Source organism: Trichosurus vulpecula, chromosome 1 (genome assembly GCF_011100635.1).
Source record: "Trichosurus vulpecula isolate mTriVul1 chromosome 1, mTriVul1.pri, whole genome shotgun sequence".
Classification (NCBI taxonomy): domain Eukaryota; kingdom Metazoa; phylum Chordata; class Mammalia; order Diprotodontia; family Phalangeridae; genus Trichosurus; species Trichosurus vulpecula.
The window spans coordinates 145938003-145950497 of record NC_050573.1 but is presented as its reverse complement, the minus strand read 5'-3'; the positions used below and the strand labels follow the sequence as shown (position 1 = coordinate 145950497).

Below are 12495 nucleotides of genomic sequence, written 5' to 3'. Positions count from 1 at the left end.
CTTATTTACATTTGAACTACTTTATATAATAAAGAGTGACTATCCCAAAGTTAAGAGTGCAGCACTCAAGACTGAAGGAATTCATGTTATTTAGTGCTAAGAAGTTTGCCCTTCATTCTTGAAGAGGGTGATTGATGCCTAACAAGGCCCTGTTACAACACGTTCTAATGATTTAAAATGGAAAAATATTAAATCTGAGAAAAGAAAATTGCTGAGAAAAGAAAACTGCAGGGAATAATTGGAGAAGTGCTTTGGTAGCTATCTCCAGATATACAAAATGAGCGTAGGATTTTGAGTTGTTTGGAACCTTAGAAAACACCTAGGCCAACACCCTCAATTTACAGCTGAGGAAACTGGCTCTTCTAAGCCACAAGGCTCATAAACAGCAGAGCTAGAATTCTAAATTGGGTCCAGTGTTCTTTCTACTACTGTGTTGGTAAGCAAAATGGGCTCCTTAGCACTTAGTTCAACCAAGTGCCCTTGAATAGTTGGCCTTTGTCTCCTTTGAGTAATTCAGTATATTTCATTGATCCTTACTAGGTGATAAGCCCCAGGTCCAAACCCCTATTAGGTGTGGAACCTATGTGGGTGTGGATTGGTGACTGAGGTGGGGCCCAAGGTGGGGCTGGCTAAGGGGAGGTGCTAACTCCAGAGCCATGCCCTATTAGGTGTTAACCTAACCTATGTGGATGTGAACCTCCTAGGGTCCTAAGGGGAGGGGTTAACTCAAAGAGCCAATCATAGCAGCCTAAGTCCTGGTCATTCAGATGACTTTTGATGACTCTGAAGCCCTATAAGAAGGGAGGACAGAGCCATTTGTGCAGGGCTCTCGAGATGGTGTTGATGAGGAGACTCTGGGCAGCTGTAGCTAAGGAGCCCTCCAGCTTGTAAACCCGGATGCTGAGACTTTGTTGAACTCTGGTAACTATGTATTGGGATTTGAATCAGACAGAGTCTGTCTGTTGATGTTTGTAATTTGTTTGTCATTTGCTCTGAAGTTCAGTGTGCTGGTCTCTTCCCCTGAACTAAGTGAATGATATTTGAATGCTGAATTAAAGTAAGCTTGTCAACCCCTTCACCTTGCTTTCCTTAGTTAAGCAGATCAAAAGAACCTGTGCTGTTGGCAGCTTTCTGGGTGCTGGCTGTGAGTGGATCTTACACCCCCACAGAAGCTGCTAGCCTTCTGGGTGCTGGCTGTGGGTGGATCTTACACCCCCACAGAAGCTGCTAGCCGGATTGTTGAAACAACTACACCGCTGAAAAAGAAGGCAAATTATCTCTCTGAAGAGAACTTTCGGGGAATAATGTTAAAATACAGTGAAAGAATTAGGTAAGATTTTTTAAATGCATATTTTCTGGTTGTATGTGTCAATGAATCATTTAACAAGTTAGTAAGGTAAGAGTGTAGTATCTCAGTCATTAGCTATTTTAAGGAGAAAAAAAGATCCAAACATCTAGAATTGTTTGGGTACAGTTTTGCCCACAAGTGGGAGTATGAAGAGAATTCTCGATGTTCTCTCCAACCCTATAATTCTTAATTGTAATTTTAAAAAAATAAGATACATCAATAACCTTGCAGAGAATGCCTTCTCCCCAACCACCTCTGATAAACATTAAGTGCTCTCAGCTAAGATTACATTTCTGGTACTTTGCAAACATGATTCTGTATTACATCATGAGACCACACTGCTTCTCAGCACGACCTCTTCTACTTTACTAAATTCAAAGCTATTTTTATGTCTTTGGTTATTTTCTCCATTCCAGCCTTTTGTACGAGCAATACCTAATGCCATCTACTTAAAGTATGAAATAAATGCGAGGCATGCTGATCCACTGATAAGGCAGTGATTTGAATGATATCTTTTTTACCATATCAGGTTTATTTAAAAGACCAAAAGGAACAGACTGCTCCTAAGAATTAGAATAAAGAAGCACTGGAAGGGACTATGGTCATGAAATGGGTCCAACTTCCTCATTTGTGTGAAGGTGAGGAAACCGAGGCCCAAAGAGGTTATGTGCCCAAGGTACAGTGGCAGTGCTGGCACCAGAGCCCAATAGCTTTCTTAGTTCCTAGTTTAGTGCTCCCAAAGGGGAAAAATGAACCTCAAGTACTGGGGATTTAATCTGATATCCTGTTGTTGTTTCTCAAACAATTCCCTACCCACTGAAAGTAAAATACTCAGGGCTTCACTGTTGTGTATTAATTTTTTGTAAGCTGATATGAGGGCAACCCCTCTACTCCTCACCCTACTCTAACGCAATTCGACAGGTATTTACTGAGCACCGATGTGCAACGTAACGCACAGACAAAACAACCAAGAAGCTGCCTCTGCCCTGAAGAGTTTCCCTTCTACAGCAGGGTTATCTATCACATGTAAACAGAGAACAGGTACCTGTGTACACGACGATATGAGGAGCAAGAGAGAACTAACATCTAGGGGGATCAGAAAAGGCTCGCCATAGGAGGAGACTAGGAATTCTGAGATGAAGTAGCCAGGGCAGGGAAGACATTCAGGGCATAGCGGAGAGTCCCAACAAAGGCACAGTGGCTGGAGGTGGAACGCAAAGTTTGGGGAACAGCAAGGAGAACAATGTAGCTAGAACATAGTATGTGTAAAGGGGAATAATGTGAAGTGAGACGAAGGTGGGTTGGTGTCAGACTGTAAAGGGCTTTAAATGGCTGAGGTGTCCTTATTTTCTCAACTTTCTTCCCCACTCTAAACTGGAAAATAAGATAGGCCTAAAATTGTTCTTTAACAAAATAAGAAATAAAATATAGAGCATTGTCAGGTGTGTCTTAGTGAGGCAATATGTGCTTGGGTAAAAGCATACCAAGAGCAGAGAAGAAAAAACAACTGGCATTTCTATTTGAAATGCAGCAAGAATTCTTGTGGTTTACAGACTGGAAGCCTGCTGGCTGTTGGCTCACTTGAAAGAAAAAGCCTTTTTTGGCCTGTTTTGCATCCAGAAAAAGTATTTTTAAAACATATCTTATATGTTTCTTTCTGCACTTAAGATACTTGTAATTTTACTCACAAGTCTAATACACTCAGAGATAGGTAACATCTTTCATCTCAACTACAGAACTAAATAATTCCTAAAGTAAAGTCACAATTTATTTGAAGTTTAAAATATTAGAAGGAAATCAACAGTATAAAATACTCACTTGTACTTAATTAGGTCTCTCAGTGATCACTGTGTAGCTTGTCTGAACTGTTAAAACTGTTATTAACAAAACGTCCCGTAGTGTGCCAGTCCAGATCTACAATAAACAGACAATTCATTTAGAAGAAAGGTGTGGCCTGAAAATGAATATGACATTCTATTAAGTCCAATTTGTTGAGATCTATAGGAGTTTTCCAGAAAGTCTGTGAGTGAAACATGATATAAAGTTAGTACATAGCTAACTGACAAGTAGGAAAAGCACTGAAAAAAGGGGACAGGAATTGGAAAGAGGGTTCAATAAACTATTATTATATTATGCACAAATGGAAAAATGTTGACTAAAAGATGAACCAAAAATACAGGCCATTAGGAAAGTACAAGCAGTCCCCAACGTACATGTTCCAAAAGATCATCTGTTAAGTCAGTTGTCTGGATTTCCAAATGCATTTTCCCATAGAAACAATGTCATAAATGATGGTTAAGTTCCCAGATTGTCCCACAAAAGCCTATTTAACCCATAATATAACCAAAATACTTGCAACACTAATAAATGCCAGAAAGTAAGAAAACTGATTTAAATAATTTTTAAAATCTAGTCAAGTGCTTCAAATCTAGCTAGTACTAGATCTGTGTTTGCTTGTTTCTCCAACCAAAATTAACTCTTGCTTGGAACCTCTACTCCAAACCAATCTGCAACCCTATGCTTGTTTGAACTTAGGCTTGGACCGTGGTACTATACTGGTCACTCCCATGATTATCTGGGGAAAACTGTGGAAGGGGCAGTTAACTCAACTTTTTACTCTCCCGGGAGTAAGGAGGGTGGAGGAGGGTAGATTAGGATAGTGGAGGATTCAACTTCAGTAATTAGTGGGACAAAATAGTTAGCCTAGAGTACAGGTTTCTGGCTAGATTTAGTTATTCTGGTGGAGGTGGAGGTGGTAGCAAATTTAGCGCTGGCTTGAAGAAGAGTATGTTAAGGGAAGGAGGTCATCCACAAAGAAATAAAGAAAGGAAAAGAAAGGCAACGTTCCACATACCTGAATGCTGATGGGCAAGATGGCTACATTGACTATGTCTGGGAAGGGAAACAACCGTTGAGCCTTGGTTACAAATTAACCCTTGATAAATATATCTATATTCTATGAGACCTCTTACTATAACTGCCTTCAAATTATGTAGTGAATGCATTAATGCTATTTTATGAAGTTTTATTTATATGTATAGGTCTTCAATCAACCTATAAGCATTTGTTAAGCACCTACAGCATTCTAGGTACTATGCTAGGTGATAGGGAGACAAAGACAAAATGAAATAGTAGCCAGCCTCAAGAACTTACATTTTATAGGGAGAGATGACATGTAGCTATATAGGTACATATAAAATGTACTCAAAATAAAACAAAAGATAATTGGGAGAAACACTGTTGAGAGGAGCTTGTGCTGAGTTTAGAAGGAAACTGGAGACTCTCAAGAGGCAGAGATAAGGAAGGAATACATTTCACACATAGGGTGCTTCCCCCTAACCCCGATTACTTTTTATTTCTTTTGCATATATTTTGTATATATCTATATATGAACATGTTACCGCCACCTACAGAATAGTATGCTCTTTGAGGCTTGAGTGGAAAAGAGGATCAATTAGGGAGAAGTAAAAGAATTATCTAACTATAGGGTGAGGGTACAATTGAGACTGGATTGCATAAATGTATAGTGGATTCAGTCAGCAATCTTATGACTCTCTAGCTCTATCTGGCAGCAAGTAAGTAGGTGCAATGAAGGTAGATGACTGGGGTTTGGCAAAACATGAGGGATGAGAGGATAGGGCGGCAAGGGATGAGAGTAGAAGACTGTGTGATATTTCACTGGTAAACCATGAGGTGAAGCCTGAGAAAGGAAGAAAATGAAGCCAGAGTAGAAGTAATAACCTGGTAGAGAATATTGAAGAATAAAGCAACTAGAGGACATATGAGCATAAAGAATAGGTTTAAGAAAAGTAAGGCAAAGGAAGAGACAGAAAGAGGTTAAGGTCTGATAAAGTTCAAAATTCTTGATCACTGAATAGTAACATTTATGAGTGACAGTGAGATCAAGGGTGTGATTGTCCCTGTTTGTGGCTGTGAAGGAGAAGTACATAAGGGTTAGGAAGACTGAGGTGTCCCCAATAGACAGATGGTCAAAGCTATTCTCAAAAGTCCTCAAGAGAAGAACTATAAACTATTAACTACCATATGAAAGAAAGCTCTATCATTAATAAATATAAATGAAGATCAAAACAACCCTGAAGCTTCACTGCACCCCCAGCAAATTAGTAAAAGTGACAAAAGATAGGAATAGTCAATGTTAGAAAAGTTGTGTAAAGATAGGTACAATAGTGCATTATTAGTGAAGCTATGAGTTGCTCCAATGGTTCTGGAAAGTAATTTGTAATTATGAAAATTAAGTGACCAAAGTATTTATGCCCTTCCACAGCTAGGCAAATATATTAAGGTCACTGGCAGAAATAAATGCTATAGTCAAGAAATATTTATAGCAATAGTTTTGTGGTAGCAAAGAACTAGAAGCAAGGAAGATTTGGGAATGGCTAAAAAAATTGTGATAGATAAATGTAGTAACAGAATGTAAGACATGATGAATCTGATGAATTCAAGAGAAGCCTGGGGAGTCTTATATGAATTGATACAAAGTAAAGTCAGGGGAACAATATATATTTGACTACAACAATGTAAATGGAAAAAACTAAACTGTAAATGAATGATTCAAAATTATAAAGACCAAACTTGCCCCCAGATATAAGATTTAAGAAGATATCATCCTCCATCCTTTGTAGATGGAGGGATCCATGGGTGTGGAACATCACATACACCATTTGATTTTTTCAATGACTTGACTAGGTTTGCCAAATTTTTGTTCTTTTTTCCCTTAATTCTTTGTTACAAAGGATAGGGTTTCTGGAAGGGAGAAAGAGGGATACAGGGGGAAATGCAGGCTATGCCAAAACAAAAAATACCAAGAAAATTTTATTTTAAAAAAATGAGGAACTGGGTGGATGAAATGTTTGAGGGAATATCAACATATATATTGAGGTCTCTCAGAGTAATAGCAAGGGCTGAGGTAGAGAGCAAGGCAGTGGGTTTCATATTGAACATCTAGAGACAAAAGAGATGATGACCTGAGGGCTGGTAGGTAACTGCCACCAGCATCTGTATTCTTAAATTGGTTGCTTTTATGAGACTGCCTATATACAGTAGTACTGAATTGGATGCTCTACTCTGCCTGCACTTATTAGTATGAACTGATGAACTAATATTTGACTCACCCCCTTAATAGACCAATCATGTGTGAAAACTGGCTTTAAAAAGCAATACAGAAGGGAGGGCTGACTGGGGAACAGGGCAACCAGAATATACGCCATCTTGGAGTGGGGGGAAGGGTAGAAATGGGGAGAAAATTTGTAATTCAAACTCTTGTGAAAATCAATGCTGAAAACTAAATATATTAAATAAATTAAATAAACAAATTTTTAAAAAGCAATATAAATTGTTCATCACGACAATGTCTTTTGACAGCAGACACTGCTAACAGTATGCAAGCAACTTCTCTCCTCTACAGTTGCATGCCAGCAGTATACAGCACTGCCACAATGTCTTAGATAGATTTTTAAGCCTTTAAAGTGTTTGATTTTATTGTTCTGTGATAATCTTTTCTAAATAATAACAGCTCACGTTTATATAACACTTTAAGATTTATAAAGCACTTTGCAAATATTGTCTTATTTTATCCTCACAACACCCTGGGAGGTAGATGCCACTATTATCTGTTTCACAGATAAGGAAATTGAGGATGAGGGTGTTTAAGTGATTTGGCTATGGCCACACAGCTAGTAAATTTCTGAGGCTAGATTTGAACTAATGTCTTTTGGACTCCAGGTTCACTGCTCCATCTACCTGGCTCAATTCACCACAAAGAAGCTACCTAAATTAACTAGATTTTTTTCTTGCACTTTCTCCCCCAACTACCCTAGACAACTAGAGTTGGATGTCTATTATTGCGGATTTGGTTCCAAAGATGTAAGATAAAATATTTCCCAGAGTATCTGAAATATACTTTTTTTTTTTACTTCTAATTAGTGTGCTACAGTATCAGTATTATTACCTGAGTGAGTATGGAAAAGACTGATAACTTTATAGGTTGGTAAATTTTTTCTGCAAACCAATAAATTTTATACCTGTTTTTAACACTGCTGTATCAATCGCTCAATCAGTGGCTGCATACTCATCAATATGGTATACTGGAAAGAGTCCAGATTTAAAATCAGGAGACAACTTCTGTTCAAATCCCATATGTAATCCTTACCAGCTATTGGACCTTGGGAAAGTCACTTCTGAGTTTCAGTTTCTTTATATATAAAACGAGGATTTAGGATTAGTGTAAAGAACAGTGGCTCAAGAATCAGAGGTTTGGGGTTCAAATGCTTCTTAGTATTATTAAGTTACCTTGATCACTTTGCACAAGTCACAACCTCCTGGCACCTCAGTTTCATAAAAGGAGGGACCTATAAAGGCCTTTAGATGGCCTATAGAGATCCTTTCCATTTCTAAATCTATCATTCTATTATCCTATATACTTAATAGATATAAGTGTAGATTGTATGGAATATAAGGCTGAACATGTTAATGGCCCCAGCAATTTCCATGAAACTTTTTTAAAAAATTATGTTCAGTTCCGTGATCTTAGTTTCCTCTTTGGCCTCATACCTTTTTCTCACAGCGGTAGAATTAAGGATGTGCAGCTACATGACCTCCTGGGTAGATTAACAGATGTGCCTTTTACTAATCAAAGACTGAATGAAGCAACTTCCTTCCCCTAAGTGGTTTAACTACAGTCTCATTTTTGGACATGCTGAGATAGAACCAATTTGTATAATCAGAGGGATCCTATAGGACATTGAAAATATGTGACTGGGGTTGAATCCATTCACATGTATGTGGTTCTTATCATTAGTAAAGCAGGTCAAGAAGTTACTAGGTACTCTCCTTTTGACAGAGATAACTCTAGCAGATGTCTGCATAATCAAAGTCCTTCATCACAACTATATCCTATCTCTATCCAAACTCCTCATTTCCTTCTTCTCTCTGGATGGTCTACATGCAGGGGTGGGGAACCTGCGGCCTTGAGGCCACATGTGGCCCTCTAGGTCCTCAAGTGCAGCTCTTTGACTGAATCTAAACTTCACAGAACAAAATCACTTCCATTTATCATTTGATCTTCATTCAGATACCCTTTGTCATGCATCGCCACTGGTTACTGTGTTTCATAAGATTATATCTTCTTAATGTACAATGATGCCACACATACATACACAAACACACACATGCAGACACATACACCTTTTACTGCTGTTTCTTTTTTGCTTGAATAAATAAGCAAGCTTTTTGATGAAGTAATTCATACTACTGTGATGAAAATGAAGAGATGTGAACTAGACAAATACAATCAAATGGATTTAGAATTGTCTAGATAGTCAAACTCTAAGAGTAGTTATTAATGGCTCAATTTCAATGTGGTGGGAGGTCACCAGTTGAGTACTTCATAGATCTGTGTCTGGCCCTGGGTTATTTGTCATTTTTGCTGATGACCTAAATAAAGACTGAAGATATGCTATCAAATTTGCTCACACAACGCTGGCAAGTATAACTAACACCCTAGGTAAGTCAGAATTAAAAAACAACTTGACTTGCTAGGGCATTGGGCTAAATCTAGTGAAATATGAAATTCAATCGGGATAAAAGTCTAATCTTGAGTAAATAAAAATTAATCTCACAAGTACAAGACAAAAGAGACAAGGTTAGACAGTAGGCATTTTGAAAAATAGATATGAGGCTACTGGTGGGCTGCAAGTCCCACATGATGTGGCAGCCAAATAAGCTAATGAGATCTTAGGTGGTATTGCGACACATAACTTCTAGAAATGGGGACATGATATTACATGTGATTTTGTCCTTGTCAACTCCATCTGGCATACTGTGCTCAGTTCTATGTATCAATGTCTTAAGAAAGACATTGATAAGCAAAAGAATAGAGAACCAGGATAGGGAAAGGCCTTGAGTCCGTATCACAAGAAAATCAGTTAAAAGAAATGAGGCTAGTTAGCCTGGAGAAGAGATGACTTGGGGAAGGCAGAAGGGAGTAATAATCGTCTTCAAGGGCTGTCATGTGGAAAAGGACAAAGATTTTGTCCAAAGGACAAAACTAAGAGCAATGAATGGGAGTTGCAAAGGGGCAAATTTAGAGCTTATGTCAGGAAAAATTTCCTAACTCAAGCTATCCAAAAGTTGAATGGCTTACCTCTAAAGGTCATGGATTCCCCCTCCTTGGAGGTCTTCAAGCAGAGGCTGGATGATTTATTGTCTGTCATGTTACAGTAGGGATTTTTTTTTTACATGGGCTGGGCTAAATGGCTGCTGAGGCCCCTTCCAACTCTTAAATTGTGTGATAATATAATTAGTTTTTTCATCATCATCAAACACTGGGTCTAAAATTTGCAAAGCATTTTACATACATTATCTTTTACATTTTTTACTAACAAGAATCTTATAAGGGAGATGCTATTATTATCGATGTTAGGAAACTACGGCTCAAAGCAATTAAATGACATGCCCAAGATCACATAACTAGTGTCAGAAGTGGGTTCTGAACCCAGGTTCTCCTGACTCCACGTTTATGATCATGCTACTATATCATGGAGCCCTGACAGTAGATGAGTTCACTGAGTATGGGAGTATACAGGGAGGAAAGAGAAAGAAGAGTAAAGTCTTAAGAAATGTCAACAGTTAAAAACAGACACATTGATGCCCTGTTGATAGAGCTGTGAATTGGTACAGCCATTCTGGAAAGTAATTTAGAATTATACCAAATAAGTAACTAAACTGCATAACATTTGACTCCTAATACTACTATTACTAGGCCTATATCCCAAGGAGAACAAAGAAAAAGGACCCATATCTACAAAAATATTCATAACAACTCTTTTTGTGGTGGCAAAGAACTGGAAACAAAGGGGATTCCTATCAATGACTGAACATTATGTTAAATGAATTTGATGTGCTACTGTGCTATAAGAAATGAAAAAAAAAATAGATATCTACTGTGCCACTTAATTGCTATAATAAAGAAAGAGACTTGGTTTCAGAGAAACCTGGGAAGATTTGTATGGACTGATGCAGAGTCAAGTGAATAGAACCAGGACAACAATTTACACTATAATAGCAATATCATATAAACAAATAATTTCAAAAGATTTAAGAACGCCGATCAACCACGATTTCAGAGGTCCAATGATGAAGAATGTTACCCGCTTCCTGAATGAAAGGTGATAGGATAATACGTAGAATGAGACACATTTTTTGATATAGCCAAACGGGAATTTTTTCTTGTTTGACTATTCTTATTTGTTGCAAGGTTTTGTTTTTCTTTTTTTCAGAGGTAGAGTAAAAATAAATCCTTGATGATTGAAAAAAATTAATTTTAAAAGAGAAAAAAAATGCCCACAGTCAGAAATAACAGAATCATATATTTAGAACCATAAAGGATGTTACAAAACATCTAGCCCAATCCCTTCATTTTGTAGATGAGGAAACTGAGGCCCAGAAAGGTAAAATGACTTCCCTCAGGTCACATAAGTAGTTAGCAGCAGACCCTGTTTGAAGCCAGGTCCTCTAACTCTAAAGCTAGTGCTTTCTTTCCCTGTTTCTCTTAAGAAGAAGCCAAGTCCCTGGTATTTTTGGGTTATCTCCCTTCACATACCAACCAGGCCCAAACCTGTTTAGTTTCCAAGATCAGATATGATGGGGAACGTTTAAGAGAGTATAGCCGTAAACAATAAGGAGGAGGGGGACTTTGAGGGGAGTAGAAGAGTCTGAGAAGTCAGTGGAAAGGAAGTAGGAAATAGAATCAGGTCAAAAACAAAACAATGAGCTTTAAGAAATAGAAATTGGTACAGAAGTGAGGCTGAAGAACACATGCCAGATAGTAGCCATCTTATTTTTAGCATAGGAAAATCAGGGCTTTTGGCTCATTACACAGCATACAGCCATGGACAAAGAATTATACATTATGAGATAACTGATATGTCAAAAGAATATAATGCATTCTTATAGCTAATATTCAGACTTATAGTGATTTGTATGCCTTTAGGGTTCTTGTTAAACCTACAAGGATTCTGTATGTACAGAATAAGAAATACATACTTATATTTTCATATTTTAACTGATGAGATAACAATACTACCTGCAAAATACCATTAAATAGCATGTTTAATTAAATTAACATATTCCTAAAGGTAGCTCATAACAATGGTGCTTTTATTTAATTTGACCATTCTCAATGAATTTTCAAGAAGGAATAATGAGACACAATAAGAACTCATTTTGTTTTGCCATCAGGCATCGACAACCATTAAACCCTACACGTCTCTTCAACTCAAACATCCCAACCAATGTTATCAGAAAAATTCACTCAGATGCTTAAACTACCTACAAAAACAAATAATTCACATTTATATTGCACTTTAAAGTTTATAAAGCAATTTCCTCATAATAAATCTTAAAGGTGGGTAATACAAGTGTCTCCATTTTACAGATGAGGAAACTGAGGCAAGAAGCATTTAAGTCAGAGGTGTCAAACACAGCAATACTCTGGACTGAATCAAATTAAAATATAATTGGGAAATAATCAACAAAATAAAAACACAATAGGACATAGATAATGTTAATATGTGGTTTTCAAAGTCAATATATGTGCATATGTACACATATGTTTATATGAATATCTAAGTATACATGTATATGAGTACATGTGTATATGTATATTCACACATACATACATATACATCCTTTATCTCCACTATACCTTCCAGCTCTCTTTTATGTAGTCTTCCCCTCATTGGAATGTAAGCTCCTTGAGGACAGGGACTGTTTTATTTTTTGTTTATATTTGTAGACTACTGACCTCCTTAGATTCCTTTAAGTTCCACCTAAAATCCCATCTTTTACTGGAAGTCTTCCCCAACTCCTCTTAATTCTAGTGCATTTCTTCTTTTAAATATTTATTTATCTTGTATACACCTTGCATTGTTGCATGCTGTCTCCCCCACTTACATTGCAAACTTCTTGAGGACAGGGAGGGTCTTTTGCCTCTTTTTGTATTCCCAGTGCTTAGCACATTTGACTGGCCCATAGTAAACCTTTAATAAATGCTTATTGCCTTGTTTTGCCTATGGTTAAAAGCACCTAGGAAATAACACTCTAAACCAGATGTTCTTAACTTGGGGTCT

General features: G+C 37.4%; 1 protein-coding gene across 1 annotated transcript in view; it reads right to left on the bottom strand.

Annotated features, from left to right (window-relative positions):
• Positions 1-12495, bottom strand: part of ANKRD46 (ankyrin repeat domain 46) — a 41799-nt gene that overhangs the window by 14582 nt on the left and 14722 nt on the right. The window contains exon 2 of the mRNA XM_036735593.1: positions 3167-3262. The gene's annotated coding sequence lies outside the window, so the exon portion shown is untranslated. The remainder of the gene's footprint in view (positions 1-3166; positions 3263-12495) is intronic.